Below are 16537 nucleotides of genomic sequence, written 5' to 3' on the forward strand. Positions count from 1 at the left end.
GAGCTCTTTTCTCTTCATTTCTGCTTTACGTAAACTAAGGGGACTGCATAGAGGAGGCCCAATTCCATCCCATAGAAGGCTGATTTCTGTTGCCACTTCGGTCACATTTTAATCGGTTTTCAAAAAATGTCCGCTGCACGGTGATGAGTGCAATGCGATCAACTTCTTTCCAGTATTTTGCAGGATTATATTTGTAAATTCAAAGAATAGCATTTAGAAGTAATGAATTTGGTACCGTATCATCTTGTGTAAAAATTTCGGTTACCTTCTCTAATTTTACCTTATTTCTCCGTGAAACTCGAATCATTGTGTCTGTCATCGAAGCAAGTGGCGATGCGTTTAAAAATTAAATGCGCGGAGGGTGACAACCAACTTGAGGATCCTCTTTTGTAATATTCGTGGCATAAACCCTCACCTAGAATTAAAAATCGATGAGTCGAAGACTGGTCTTCTAGAGTTGAATCGTTTAAGGCAGTTGTTCAGTTCTGTTCTGTTCAAAAGTAAGATGAGATATTCATCCGACAAGTGATAAACATTCCAGTTTTATATTCAGTAATGCTAGTGTAACGAAAAAGATAATTGATACGGAAGGTGTTCCGCCTACGCTTTTTATTTCTTTCATTTTTCTCGGTACAATCCCGGATAAAAAAATCTCACGCATGAGCTGAAAATGGTCTAAGTCTTGAGTTGTCAACGCCGCTGAACAACGCCCCCACTGCAAAGAACCACAAACACTCCCTGCGCCGAGCAAGAGCCTTCTTCCTTGTTGGTCAACAGTTTTGAAGACCATGTACGATTGAATTTTGACCCGCGATTTTTATGACGGTGTACGGGAAGAAACAGCTGCCGCGCGAGTGAGAATTCTTCTCGAAGTGACTAACGAATGCGCCCTTTTTTATTGAAAATAATGAACAGGTAATTAAATAAATTTCCAGATATAAAGCATGGGTATCATAACATATTTTCAGTAGATTTGAACTCAGGAGATAATATCTATTAGAGATACCACTTTTCATTCGTGAAGCAAAAAAAGTCTCGATATATCCCAGATACTCTATCTTATAACTGAACGTTCAAGGTAGCTTCGCGGTACCAAAAGCAGAGACCAATGTTGAAACGTCCAGCTACAATATTAGTGTAGGAAATGGAAAAGATTTGCGAAGTAAATACTTTTCATAAGATTTTTATTAAATCCTGATCCATGTCCTCCGTGATGAGTATTGAAGTTAATTGAAATAAAACTTACGATCCAAATAAATAGCATTTTTTGCAAACACTATCGTCGTAGTCAGCAAATCCAACTCATCAGACCCATCACATGGTCTCGAATTTTGTCATTTCCTTCTTGGTCCGTTGCGTAGTAACCGGATGTCGCTCTTCTATATATTTACTCTGAAAGCATTAATATTCTCAATGGTCCCCTTCCCCTTCAGAGCTGTAGCCCTCTCTTTGTTCTCTTCCAGCCTCGAAAACACCGCCTCCGTCTCTCCGGGATGCATATTGTATCGCGGTGGAGAACTTTTCATCTGCCCTTGAGATTCCAATGTCAAGGCTTTCTGGCCCCGATAGATATAAAACTATCCTAATATTACAGTCCATAATTGAGTTTATACACCATTGTAGGTTGGTTTACATGGATTACAACGGTATTATAATCCTCATCAACCCCGGTTTATGTCCCCACCCCATTCTTATTTTGTATTTCTTTCTTCAGTTTGACGTATGATCTAATACCCCGTTTCTCGGTGACGGATGTGTAACCCGAATACGTAAATAATGTGACATTGTGGTTGAGTTTAAGATTTCATTGTGTGCATTCATAGAATGTCTGAGAATATGTAAAATAAATAGGAAAAAATCATACTAATTCTGAAGTAAAAAATCAGTTTCCTCATTCTTATATGCGTACACATCTTAGCTATTTACACATAGAATGCTTAGCAGATAGCCTGGGCACGCTCTCATGGATTTCTGGAAACGGTAAAAAAGTTTCCGTTTGATACACAGTGTCATTAGGATATTGATGGAGGCTTCCGCGTGGTGGTTCAGGAGACGCAGCTTGGCTTTCGGATTGTCCTCCGCGTCGACAGTTTCGCCGGCGTTGCAGCAGGCGTCTTCAGGCTTGTACTGGGGGTACTGACTTCCGGGTTGTACTGCGCGTCGATTCATCTTCATACGACAGTTTCGCCGGCGTTTCAGCAGGCGTCTTCAGATTTGAAGTGACTTGCTACTGCTGTTTTGAAGCCCGTGCAGGAATAAATTTTGACCGGCACTTTTTATAATGGTGAACGGGGAGAAACAGCTCCCACACGAGTGAGAATTCTTCACGAAGTTGAGCAACGAATCCGCCCTTTTATTGAACAGATTAAAAAATAAACATTTCTAGTAAAAAACTTGGGTATCATAACATATTTTTCAGTCGATGTGGACTCGGGCGATACTATCTATTAGAAATATCGGTTAGTTTAGCCTTCCTAGTTTTAGTGTGCATTGCACGCGCTCACTGGTAGCCTGTCTTTTTCGTTCCCCTTCACTAACACTGGTAAGGTTACACTGGTCCCTTTACACTTGTCATGCCATTTGTCCCCTTAGATCTATTTGACGCGCGCTAAATCACGCTGAAGAGATGGTGTAAAAACTCGCCATCAGCTGGCGCTTTACCGGGGTACGTAATCGGGACCAAAATTGAGGACCGACGACGACGAGATAGCCTGGGCACGCTGTCATGGAGTTCTGGGAACAATAAAAAAAAGTTACCGTTTGAAACACAGTGTTGGTAGGGTAGTGTGGTGTAAAATGCAGCGTTGACAATGGAAGCTGAGCAAACCGTCTGAGTACGCCTCAGTGGTGCCCACCCCTTTAGGAGCTTAAGTCCTCTTTCTTCGAAAACGCACACACAACACCTTCGTCTTCCCCGGATGCATATTGTATTAGGGTGGAGGATTCTACTCCTTCCCTCGAAATCCCGAGCCGAGCGTCCTGCCCCAACCCTCTCTCCCCCTACGCGCTCCCTCTTCTTTAAATCTCACCCCATAGCAGGTGCGATGCGAGGTAAGGTATTATGGAGGGGAATTGAATAAGGGGAGGGTGGAAGGCCCTGTATGTGGAGTAGGTAGCGTGGGGGGATGTGTGGGCTTAGGTTTCGGTGATGGTGGGTGATACCTGTACCATTATATACGCGGCGGAAATTGCCTCGATACAGCGGAGAGGCGGTCACGCGATCATTAAGGACTCACTCCGGAAATTTCATGGATACAGACATGTTATTATTGTGAACAGTTGGCTCATTCGCCAAGTCACGAATATTACAAAAGAGGATCCTAAAATCGGCCGCTAAATGTGTTGTCAACCACCGCGCATTTAAATGGGCTTACATAAAGTCGCCACTCGCGTCGCTGACCGACAAATTGATCCGAGTTTCGCTGGGAAATAGGCTATAATTAGCGGCTCTGCCATAAATTTGTATACATGATGATGTGATCTATCAAATGCAAAAAAGCTCTATGCTATTCCTCGCAATTGCCAACATTGTACTGCAGAATATTGGAAAAAGTGGATCGCATTGCATTGATCACCGCGCCGCGGACAATTTTGTAAACCTATTAAAAAGCGACCGAAGTAACTACAGAAATTACGCTTTATGAGATGGAATTGAGCCTCCTCTAAGCAGTCCCCTCTACTTTGGCATTTCTTATTTCGAAAATAAGGCAGGGAATCAGGTTAGTGTTTTGGCTAGGTTATTGGATTTCTTTGAGCAAAGTTTGTGTAGTGAAAGATTCTCCTTAACGTTTCTCAGCTGAGGTGTGTTTTAGGGTTACTGGTCTATGTGCACGTTCCCTAATATTTTCCTGGTTGAGTACTGGAACGTGAAGGTTCCCTCTCCTTGCTCCTTTAACCTTGTTGGCCCGCCTGTGGCGAACTCGGCTACCAGTGGGAATTGCGACAATGTAGTCGACGGATCAATGGTTCTTTTGAAAAGATTTTTTGCGAGAATGTCTCTTGTAAACTCCGTGATCGAAACTTCTCCTCAGGGCGCTGCCCCCAGCCATTCAAATCCACCTAACAGGGAGATGCCACTAGCATCAGTTGCACTGGTGGTACAAAGTCGTGTCTCTTACAGGATGGCAACTTTTCGATATCGTCAAAAGAAAATATTATACAGCGTCGTGCTTTTCCCATGGAAATGAAAACTGACTTTTCCATTACTCCTTTTCATTATATTTATCTTTTAATCTAACCGTAGCTTGAGTCGAAGAAGTAAATTAACGAAAGTGTTCGGTTTTTTTTAAGCTTCCTGTGTTCAGCTTCTGTGTCTATTGCTACATATATCACAGTTATTGGATTTCCTTGCATAAATCCCATATCTGATTCATACCCGAGCATCAATGATTTACTCCATTTCTAGTTTCTCAAATGCAGCATCGGGAATTGATGTTGACTGCTTATATAGACGTTTTCTATAGGGGTAAATAAGTTCACGAATTTAATTTTTTTATTTAAAAAATTAGGATGAAATACATTAACAGAAATTTATTGTTTCTGCAGACCAGGTTCGTCGATTTTCACGTAATTTTCAAGAGCCGCCAATAGGCTTGAAAATGATGCGAAATACGTCGAAGTAAAAGTGTTGAAAATCAAAAAGTTGTCTTTTTCTATGATTCTGAATTGTCATAACTTGAACTCATCGAATCAGTAGTTGAAATTTCACCAGAAAACGCAAAAATCTTGGAAGAGAGGAGCGTAGATCATTCTACACGATGTAAATACCGCAGTATTTTGTATTTCAAACATAATGCAGGGAATCAGATTAGTCTTTTGGTTAGGTTATTGGATTCCACCGAGCAAAGTGTGTGTAGAGGAGAAGTCGCCTTTTGCGTGAGAGTATGCAGTGCTAATTTATTTTAATTAAGGTATAATTAATTAATAATGAGCGCATCATTTTTCGAAGTCATATTTTTATCTCGATCAGGTGTAATGAAGTTAATATTTAACCTCTAATATTCATTCAAATTAATTTAAATATTTTTTTCAAAAGCTAAATACCGACGTGTGCTAATGTTGGTTTAAAATTCCTGGGTATTTATAACGAAGTATTTATCCCAAATATGATTAATTTCCGTGCATTAATGATTTACTCGATGATAATGGGCTAGTTCTTCAAATGTAGCATCGGGAAGTGATATTGGCTGCATGGATAGACATTTTCTATAGGGGCAGATAAAATTCACGAATTTAATTTTTTTAGTTAAAAAACATTTGGATAAAATACATTTACAGTCAAAGTATTGCCTTTTGAAAGACCCTTTGTAATCTAAGTATCTCCAAAATGTGGAGAACGCATCTAAGTGCTAAAAATAGATAAAAATCCCTATTTTTGGAAATTACCCTGGCCACGGAGAGATGAGTACCTCATCTCAATGATTTCCTGATATAGGATTTTGCCTTTTCTATTTCTTTTACGCGGTAACCGATGAGCGCTAATGTATTTATTTCCTCGTAGAAACAGCCAATCACATCTATCACTTGATCTCGTATATTTCTTTTACTTCTACATTATAACCTGCGAACCACGTCTTGGGTTTTTGGTAGGGGATCACCAATCACTAGAATGCAACGTGCTAAAAGATCCCCTCATACACCCCACACGGTCCTTTAAAAAAACATTCATACTAACAAAAAACATGCACATTCATGCAGGTGGTGTGGACTCCCACGAAGCGTGCATCACCCCATACCACCCGAGACCAACAAAGCCAAAACTTGCCAATGATCACTGGTTAACACAATCCGTGCAAGGTTAGAACAATGTTAAGTAGTTACCGCGAAGAAATACCTTTCAAGCAAAGCTCAAAAATGTTAAGATGAAGGAAAAGAAAAATAGAGGATATAAAATGCAGACTTCGGACATGATGTAAGAAAAATATACCCATATAGAAAAAGAAAAACATGGAATTAGTCATCCTGGCGAGTGACGCCATTAATTTTATTTATAGATAAACGATTGGTATCCCTGACTGTACAAGATAAGAATGACATCATAATCTCATTTTTTCGCCGCCCATTTCCTTTATCTTCTCGTAATCCCATATTCCATGGTACGACTGTGAGCAAAGGATATAACTTAGCATTGATTCGTAACGCTTCAGCTATAATCGTCCCTGAATTGTATTTGGAGGAAGTGAATGACAGCTTACGTCATTTGCGCCATTAGGGAACGGTATTTCAACTTTTTTTCTTGATTGAAGCTTTCGCGACTCATGATGACGAAAATTGACATACGTGTGTATTCTGCGCGACGCACGAATCCGAAATTTGTGGCCGTGTCTCCAATATGTGAGGATGGGCGCTAAGAGAGATGGGAGGGGGGAAGGAGAAACGGATTGGTTGGATATTCAATTGGTCCCCGGTTGATTTTATAGTAAAGGCCAAAGGGCAAGGAAAGGACTAGAGGATGATTCGAGGAGCATGACGAGGGGAGAAACTAGTGTAGTTCCACCTCTTGAACACATTTTGTGCTCAGGGCGTAAGATCTACGTCATGGCAGCCGCTAGCAAGTGACTGAGGACGTAAGCGTATTATCCAAAATTGAGAACAACACCTTCGTAAAATTATCAGTAACGATCGTAATATTTACTTCTGTGCAATAAATCTTATAAAATGGTATCAGCTACTTAGTATCATTTCCTGGCTGTGAAATTAATTTTGGCAGTATCCATGATACTGCTCAAGTTTTTTTCACAAAATTAAGAGGCTTGACTAGGTTTTCCCCAAAATACTGATGAAAAGCGAAAAAATAGCGTAAATAAAGTCGTTTATAATAATAATAATAATAATAATAATTTCGTTTATTCTCGTCGGGACTGAGGCCCATGAGAAAACAAATTTACAGCTTTCTACTTTTTCAGTACTGGTAGATAAAAAGAAGAAAAGAAGTAAATAATTAGAATTACAGACAAATGCAACCAGTGCAGATCGCAAAGAGCATTAAAAAATTCAGCAAAACAATAGTTTCAACAAAAGAAAAAAAACATAAATAATCGCACTTAGATATAACAGACTAATTACAATATTTTTGAAATTATTTTTTGAATTTAATTTTTTTATCATCAATTAGGCAGGATACGCACAGCATTATAATTTCAAATGGAATGCAATGGAAAAAGATGGATCATTTAAAAAATAACGAAAAAATGGGCCCAGCATCAAATCTCATGTGTTTGCTTGCTAAAAGAAAATTTAAAATTTTTACCAAAATGTCAGTCACAGAGGATTGATTATCTCTCAAAATATGGTGAGCATGGAATGTGTTAAGGAAAAGCATAATGTATTATTATTTGATGATAGCCTTAACAGGTTCTTACCTAAAATTATTCTCAAGTTTATATTAGAATTCAAATTTTCAATGGAATAATAATAAAATTATTATTATACTATTACTTGCATAAATATGTATTTCTCCTGTGGGCTTCACTCGTCCTTGTTTCGTCATCGACCTCTCTCAGCATCTCGTTTGCATCTGTCTGTCGCGCCTCAGGTGGCGGTGAGGCGACCGTTAAGTCCCCGGCAGACGTAATTCCATCCTCCCGGGAAAGAAATCGAAGAACCGTGATTTTGCTCAGCGTGTGGCGACGGCTTTATTATCCTCAGTCCGGGCGGGAGGCCGTACTCCCAGCGTGCTTGGCCAGCTCCGCATCCGCATGTTTTCAAAGCCGAGAACTTGTCTGTGTGCTACCCGATATCCATTCCTAGAAATACTTGGCATAAATTATATTTTTTACCTTCGGAGGATGGCGTAAGTGGTGTAGGCCGGTTTGTATGCAGCCCGTATTTCTCTAACTGTTGCCGGTACATTGAAAAGGTTCGCCTATTAGGGATTCTGATTATCGTTTTAGCTATTTACTCCTCGGGCGTTTGAATTACCTATGCATATTAAAATGAGCACGAGAGAGTAAACTCATATGGCATAAACGTACTTCCATTATGGTATCTCCCTAATCGATGTTTCATGTGGCGGTTTGCCTACAGCAGAGCTACTGTGGCTAGTGCTGTTGGTGAACAAAACTCTTCCCTTGCAAAACACCATTTTGGTGACTTAATCTTAGTATGCAGCAGAAGAGAAGAAGTCAAGACCAACATTAAAATAGGGAGGCAAAAAGTGATAGAAGTGGATGAATTCTGTTATTTGGGAAGCAAGATAACTAGTGACGGGAGAAGCAAGAAAGAAATTATCAGCAGAATAGCCCAGGCGAAGAGAGCATTCCACCAAAAGAGAGACCTGCTTACAGCGGGAAACTTAAATATGGAAGTAAAGAAACAATTTATAAGAACCTACATCTGGAGTATGCTCCTATACGGAAGTGAGGCATGGACAATGACCGCAGCGGAGAAAGCAAGGATAGAGGCCTTTGAAATGTGGTGCTACAGAAGAATGATGAAAATCAAATGGATCGACCGAGTTAGTAACGAGGAAGTCCTAAGAAGGGTAGGAGAGAAGAGAAGCCTCATGAAAACCTTAACAAGAAGACGGAACAACCTTATAGGCCACATCTTGAGACATGATGGCCTGATGAAGACAATCGTCGAAGGACAGGTGGAAGGCAAGAATGGAAAAGGAAGACCTCGAACAAAATATATGGAACAAGTAAAGAGAGATGTGAAAGAGAAGAAATACGTAGGAGTGAAAAGATTAGCTGATAGGAGAACTGAGTGGAGAGCTGCGTCAAACCAATCCTAGGATTGTTGACCAGTGATGATGAAACGTATCAAAGCGATTATAATAAGTAAAATATCACATGAAACTCATTATGTTTTCTTTATTCTTTCTTTCTCGATATGGTTTCCCATGCAACAGAGACAGAGAACCTCTTAGTTCCATTTGAAGAAAGACCAACACCATCAAGTTGTTCCTTCTGCTGAACAATTGTTAAATCCTCTAAGAATACCTTCATCTTCTTATTCTTTAGTCGCTAACGGTCGCCAATTTAACGTAACAAAGCGATTATAATAACTTCAATATCTTTTGACGCTCTTGTTTTATTTATTCGTTCTTTCTCAAAATGGCTTCTCATACAACAATCCTTCGTTTTTATATCTGTCTCCTGGGCGCCAACTCAACCAAAACATTAAAGAACAAAAAAGAAACAGTAAAAAACAACAAATGAACTTCTAATAAAATGAAACGAAGACAACGTGTATAAAAACATGTATAGAAGTGATTTGAGGGTCATCCATCATCGGTGCATCGACTTTAAGGCTACCGTGTAGATGAAGAAATGTGGCGATGCGACGGCTTAATAATGGCTGATGAATTCTTGCGTCCATCGAAATGCAGTCGTCGTCTTACAAGGAAAGTCTTTCAAGTGTCACCACCAGATTTCGTTCAAATTTTACGTGATGATAGGAAATGAATACCCATGAGGACAATACTTTTCGAGATATTAGACAGTCCCAGGAAAACGCCTGCAAATCATGCAACCCTCAGTACTACGTTACTCCGTCAGTTCTCTTCGTCCTACTGTCGGTGTCAAAATGATTTGCCGCTGTAGGTACTTTGCAAATTTATACCTGGGCTTGTAAGCATGCTAAAAGGATGAATTATACGCAATTTTTAAGAAAATTTCATGTTACAATCTGATTTGTTTCATGACAAAGTAAAAAATGTAGGCACGTCAGTGCAATTAATAACTCCGCGTACCGTAAAATTAGCCGTTTTGTCAACTTCATGAAATTTGTAACTCAACCTAGGAATGGCTACGAAGTCTAGAGCATTTATCTTCCTCATTAAGTTGTGAAAATTAATGTAGATACATAAAATGGCTTTGGCGTATTTTTTTTAGAACGCATGTTGTTCATTAACAAAAATGTTTAAACATAGTCTAGTCCTACAGTGTACCCCAAAATAGAAAAATTAAAATGATGGAAACACTTTTTTATTTATTTGTAATTTTTCTATGATCCTGGTACTTTTCGAAGCTAGTATCTCGAAAAGTCTTGAGCGTTGGCGGCTGAAACAAAAATTACACCGCATGTGTATCCGTTTCCTATCACCAAGTAAAATTTGAATGAGATCTAGTGGTGACATTTGAGGGACTTCCCTTGTTAGAAGGGACAATTTGAGCGCATAATTTGCGAATTCTCGGTACCTATTACTTTCATTTCAGTCGAGTGGCGTAACTATGGGTGGATAAGGGAATGTATCCCTCCCCCCAAAGCCTCAGAGAAATAAAAAATTTTTAAAACTATTGTCTAGTTTTGATACACATAATATCTGCGTCTGCTTAAGGTTAATTTTTTTGTGCCAAAATGATGTAAAATGTATTTCCAAGGATATCATTTTTCAAAAATTTTCTCGGAGGGGGCGCCACCCCAGACTATCTCCCCCAAAGCATATTCCTAGCTACGCCACTGTTTTAGTTTGAATCACTGAGTCGTTATTAATGCTGTTGCTATGGTTTAATGGCGCCGAATTCGGCGCTTCATTCTTTCATGGCGCCGCGGATGGCTCGGAATTCGTGTCCCATAATCACGAAATTCGTCATCATCATCGTATCGTCTTTTTCCAGCCACTTACGAGGAAAATCCGCACTTGTACTTATTTTTTTAATGCTTTATTCGTTTTCGTAGTTTTCGCAGAGACACCGTGAAGAACCCCTCCATTCGCTTCCTACTTAAAAAATAAAAAAAAGCTCCAACTCACCCCTCCGTCACCAAGAACCAGGCGTCAGTCAACAGGTGTCAACTCCCATTGTGATCTCCTTTTGTGTGTGTTTGGGCGTTGCCAAGTGAGAGATAAAAGAATGCCATAATAGCCTTCATTATGCGCGCGCTCTTGGATATATATTTTTGGCGAAAGCCCTGGATTGAATGGATGTGGAGAAGAAATGAGTTACATGGTTCAGTGAAGGAAGCAAGCTGTTCTTACATTAATGAGCGCAACCAAGAGGGAGCAGTGTTTGGGCCGCTGCTCCCCGAAAATGTAGTTGTTTTGACTTTTCATTTTCAATCCGCTGAGTGTTCAATCCGATTTATTGGTCGCTAGGGGTTAGCTAAATTTCACGATCATCGTAGTATTTTCTGATTATGAATAGCTATTGTTAGCTTTAGTTAATGCATCCATATCTATGTTAGAACCGGAATTAGCACTCAGAAGAACACAAAAATATGAAAATATGGCCGAGGTTGAAAGATATTATTTGATGCTGTTACACTTCAGATAGTTTCCATCACATTGATCAATATTCCATCCCCATATAACAATAATTAGTAATGTAATTGTGATTCAACCAATTTAGAAAATCAAATATAGTACAGCTGTATTGAAATACGGAAAGTAGCTCCTTTTTCAAGTCAAGTGTAACATACATCTTTAACTGCACAGGAATTGCAAAAAGCCATCGAAGGGAATCCCTTTGGGCAGATTATTGTGTTATATATTCTTATTTTTTATTTATAGGGCATGGATTTAGAAGAGAACAGCCTACCAAAGACCTTCTTCCGCCCACCAAATCATTTGAAAGAAATTCTATTTAGGGTCATAGTGAACGATCCCAATGTTTTTGAAATAATATTTTGATTATTGCCTTGCGAGCGTGTCGTTTTTTCCAAAATCTGTAGGCATAGCGGATGGAGTGGTTTTTAAATTCATCGCGTCTATTTATCCTCTTCAGACCTGAAAGTGTATTTTCTGCAGAAAATTGCCGTTTGCCACATTTTTCTACAGAAATATAAATGAAAAATATTAATTCGCTTAAAAAATTGTAACTGTAGTGATAGTAACACCTTGTATTACCCCGTGATACGTAAAAATATGGCAACAATAACAAGAAAATGGTTTGATGCAAAAGTAAAAAAATGCATATATGCAGAGTATTGATGTCATATAAGGTCAAGTTATTGAAATAATATCATAAATAGTATCAATAAATAGTATTCTTCTTTCTTAATGCCACTCATTGTGGAGTAACACCAAAACTGGAATCTTTCGTTAACAACGACGCTTAAGATTCAAGAGAGAGATGGAAAACAGCTTAGTTAGTTCAAGCGCAGAATGTATAGAATTCGATACAAGTGGCGCTCAGCCCTTGGAGACACTCTTAGATCAGGAAATGATAAAAAACCAGATGTTTCATGTATGATATACTGGGACCGAAGAGGTTATCTGCCTCTCATTCTCTCCGTCAAACATTTCTCTCGTGGAGAGGCCGCCGTGAGACGATGTCCTCTCCTCTGTGGTTAGTATACGACCCTTCTACCTGTGTGCTGCGACGGGAAATGTAAATTGATGCCTCCGATGAAGACGCCGGAAGTGACGTGTTCACCTGTGAGTGAACATCCCTGAGTAGCTTCGAAAGCGAGGGCTATTAAGGAGGGTCGATCCGACGCACCAAGTATTTGTCTTTCTCGTGAAGATTTGAAAATATGCTCTTCTGTTATATTTCGCAGTCTGCCGCGTGAACGGCGGTGAAATGTACACGAATTGCCATGAGAAAAATTCCCCCGGACCGGGAATAACGAGGATCATGGCATAGGTCAAAAGCTGGACTCGCCCTGCTACATAGGAAGGAACGATCATAAATTCAAAATTAAGTTCAAGAAGCAGAAAACAGACATTTTGAAAAAAAAATCCTTCCTACATTGAGGAATAAAGAAGTGGAGCGACCTACCTGAAGATATTTTTAACATCTTCCCCGTAAATACTATACGTTTTAAGAATAAGTGTTCATCGATGGTTGATGACATTGTGGTTTATTATGAATAGTTTGAAATTGGGATATTTGGGTCAATATTCATTTGTTAGTAGTATGATATTAGAATTAATGAATTTTTGTATACTTCAGGTGTATTTTCTGTTTTCCTACTTTGTTATTAGATAGGTAGACTTGTCATTCATTTGTTTAATAGCCTACTTGTAGTAATATGTGATATATGAATTAACTAATAAATCTAGTACCATGAGATTCGGTACAATTGCCAATGGAATTCAGGAACCTGGATAGCGTAGTGGCGTGCGCAGTGGCCTAGAAAGCCAAAGGCCCGTGGTTCCATTCCCGGTTTTTTCTCATGGCAATTTACGTATGTGCTCTTGTTCTTCAGGTGAGCGTGGTAGCCTAGTGGGTTAAGCGATTGCCTGTTTATCGAAGGGTCCTGGGTTCCTGGACGAAGCCTTCGGACACACCTCATATCCAAATCCTCGAAATACAACGCGGCACAGCGAAAGAAACCGGCTGCCCTACCCAGAATTGTGTGAAATTCTCACGCCAATGCTAAGACACTAGTTAGCTTTACCCTCACCTTATTCAATCTAATCTTTGGGTTCTCTATTTGCACCTTATCGAATGATGGCGAGGAGAAACAGGCTCTCCCTGATTACCGAAAGATTTTATTGAAAAGTTTCCAAGTAGGCTTCCGCGGAGATTATGATGAATTCTGCTGGTTTTTCCGGGTATTCTTCCGCGTTTAATGGATAAACGCGGAAGAATACCCGGAAAAACCAGCAGAATTTTATTGAAAATCCTGATTATCATGGAGGCTAAAATTTTAAGGATAAAAATTTTCTGAATGTGCTGGCGATTTATTAATAATTAGGTGACGTCTCTATAAAATTCTTATTTTCATTCTGCGAAAGTGTCGCGTCGTCGCTCATAACGCTGCTTTTGGGATCCGAGATACCGGAAATCACGTGTCAAAGAAAGATTTAGACAAAGGGTTGAAGCACCTAATCTTTTTAAATCTTCTATTAGGACATTCATCGGAATGAGTGGAATGTGTATTTTGAAATTGTCGTGGGAAAGGGCGTTAACTTCGTTCCTCGATATAATATTTGGAAATACCGGAGGTATGGACGAGAATTTTTCCCCTAGAGTATTCTCACTGAAGGCTTGGTTGTACGGTGCATGAACACGTACTAGTTAATCTGTGCAGGGGTATTGGGTTATATCTGGGTTCTCATACTTGATATTAAAAACAAGATACAACTACTGTATCTTAATTTTAATTTGAAAGTTATTAATATGAAATTAAATGATTGAGGCTCCGTGATCCACAAAACAAAACGAACGTAATGATAACCGTGTACAATATATGGTCTTATATTTTAAGCGTGTGGGGGGGTTCGTGCCCCCCCCCTAAATCCGTCTATGAATGTGTGAATGCATGAACGATTTAGACGGAATGGAACATGCACGAATGCGTGAACCAAATTGGAACAGGTTCTATAATCTATTCATGCGTATGAAATCGTTACAGGCTTGACTTGGTGGAAATGCCATGCACCTATCCATGAGAAAATATAAACTACAAATGATAATTTCCACACTTCGATGTAAAACTCCACTACCGACCGTTGTTTCGACATTCTATGTCATTGAAAGTTGCAAGTGGCATAGCATGTCGAAACCATGGTCGGTAGTGGAGTTTAGTATTTAAGTGTGGAAATTTCCCTAATCATATTTAATCATGGGTTCTGTTGATGCCTTAGCCCAGGTTGGGTGGGTACCCGATGCATTTTCGTGTCCATTCACGGGTTCATACATTTAAACATAAGCTCGAACGTGTTAATGTATCGTGTAACCAGGCCTTCAGACCCGATATGCCGAAAATCACGAGACGGACTGAGTGGTACTTACGGTGGTTAGCGCCTCGGACGCGCGCGACCGCTCAGACAGTGTTTTGACGCCGGGCGGCGACCGTGAAAATAATATAAAAAAACCTCGAGATGTTGTGGAAGTGGGATGAGGAACGAAGGGGAGGGTGTCAGGGGAGAAGTGCCAACGCTCACGCTAGGGACCGCCACAGCCGAACGAGATAGTTTGGAAGGAGGGGAAGGGTGGCCATTTATTTGTCTTTGGTCGGGACGTGGACTATCCTTCTTTCGCTCTCCCTCACCCCTTCCCCGTCTGCTTTATAGGGTGGGAGACTGGATGGTGTCGTAAAAGGCTCTTCGCCTCTCACTCCCCAAGTTTGGCGCTGCGGTAGGCGGCGACAAAGGGCGGCGGGTAATACGCAAGAATAGATCTCTCTCCCCGTCCCCCACACCCTTCGACAACAATCAAGCCCCCCTCCTGCCTCATTCAGCCTTCCCTCAAGGGATTCCCCCAACCCACGGTAACTTCCGCCTCTCGGCAAGACTCTTGGCAGGGAAAAAAAGTCGTACTGAATACTAAACGTGGGCGTTTTCTCCTCTTCAAGTGCCGGAAACGTAAACACTTAAGCGAGACCCCCGAAAATTAGTTGATGACATCCTCGGCCGTGTGGAGGTCCGATGGCGACTGAGTGGGAAGGTATAAGATATCACAAATGTAGGTGCTTAAATGAACTCCGAATTAGTGTTAAGGTTAAGTATGTACCTGCAGTATTAATAATTTAGTCGAATGTTAATATATGTACTTCTAAGGCAGAAGATACCTACCATGTCCGTTTTCTGTATTTTTAGGAGACCATTTTAAAGATTAAAAAAAACATTTAACCATAATTACTACAAGGTTAGGTTACTATATCAATAACTTTATGGTATAAAAATGTTGTAAACTTTTTCCTTTTAACCTTCTTGTAATTACTGGTAAATTAAAAAAATCTTAAAACTGCTCTCCTGAAAAATTAGGAAAACGGACACAGTGTCCCATACCTCCGAGGTACAGATATATTTTCACCTAAAATCGAGGAAAGACTAAAAGAATACCACTTGAGTGATTTTTTTTCCTACCTAACGACTAGCTGAGAGTATCACCGCTCTAGTAGTGTTGTTTCTTTCATTTGTGTCGTAGTAGTTATCTGAAATAATGTTGAATATCAAAAATAGTAGTTCACTAGCTGAGTTAGGATGATGTTGTGGCGGATTAAGGGGGGTAGCGCCACACGTAATTTGTGGAAAAATGGAAAACGTAGGTTATAATAAGGTTAAGTATAAGTTACCATAAGGTTATATCATATGGCAAAATATTGGTTAAAATAAGGTGGCTATCCGACGAAAGCTTTAATTTTGCCAGCTTAAAAAAATTATTCTAAAATATTGTTGATGAATATCTAGAAGTCAGTCGTCCACGCATATCAGACCTCAGGCGCATTAACGCAGCGAGGTGTTGCATACCACCAAGGCGCCGCGGAAAGTGATGAACCGTCCTCTTCAAAAGGACGATCTTTATCCATCCCTTTATTTTATGAATTGCGTACTCAGCGCCGTGGAGTGCTAAAGTTATTTTCGGATCACCCGAGACTATACTAGTTCTGTTTGACGATCTCCTCATTCTTCGTCAGCCTCTAAGGAGGCACAAATCTGTCTTATAATATTTGTAAATTGAGTGATTGAATACCAAGGGAATCTTCGATAATTCATTCATAGAAGCCATGCTGGTTGAGTGGAGGCTGCCAGGTTCGATTCGCAGAGAACACATGATTTCCTTATAAATTACGTAATAGCGAAAATATCTCAGTGCCTAGTTTAAAATTGGATTCAATGCCCATAAAGGAAGAATATCGTATCTGAAAACTAAAACCAGATTTCATAAAAGTTCGTCAATAGGGAGTGCACTGGAGAAAATGG

At 39.9% G+C, this 16537-nt stretch overlaps 1 protein-coding gene across 2 annotated transcripts in view; it reads left to right on the forward strand.

Moving 5' to 3' along the window:
* LOC124168268 (leucine-rich repeat and calponin homology domain-containing protein-like) overlaps positions 1-16537 on the forward strand; it is a 163342-nt gene that overhangs the window by 82478 nt on the left and 64327 nt on the right. The gene's annotated exons all lie outside the window — the stretch shown is intronic.

Source organism: Ischnura elegans, chromosome 11 (assembly GCF_921293095.1).
Source record: "Ischnura elegans chromosome 11, ioIscEleg1.1, whole genome shotgun sequence".
Lineage (NCBI taxonomy): Eukaryota > Metazoa > Arthropoda > Insecta > Odonata > Coenagrionidae > Ischnura > Ischnura elegans.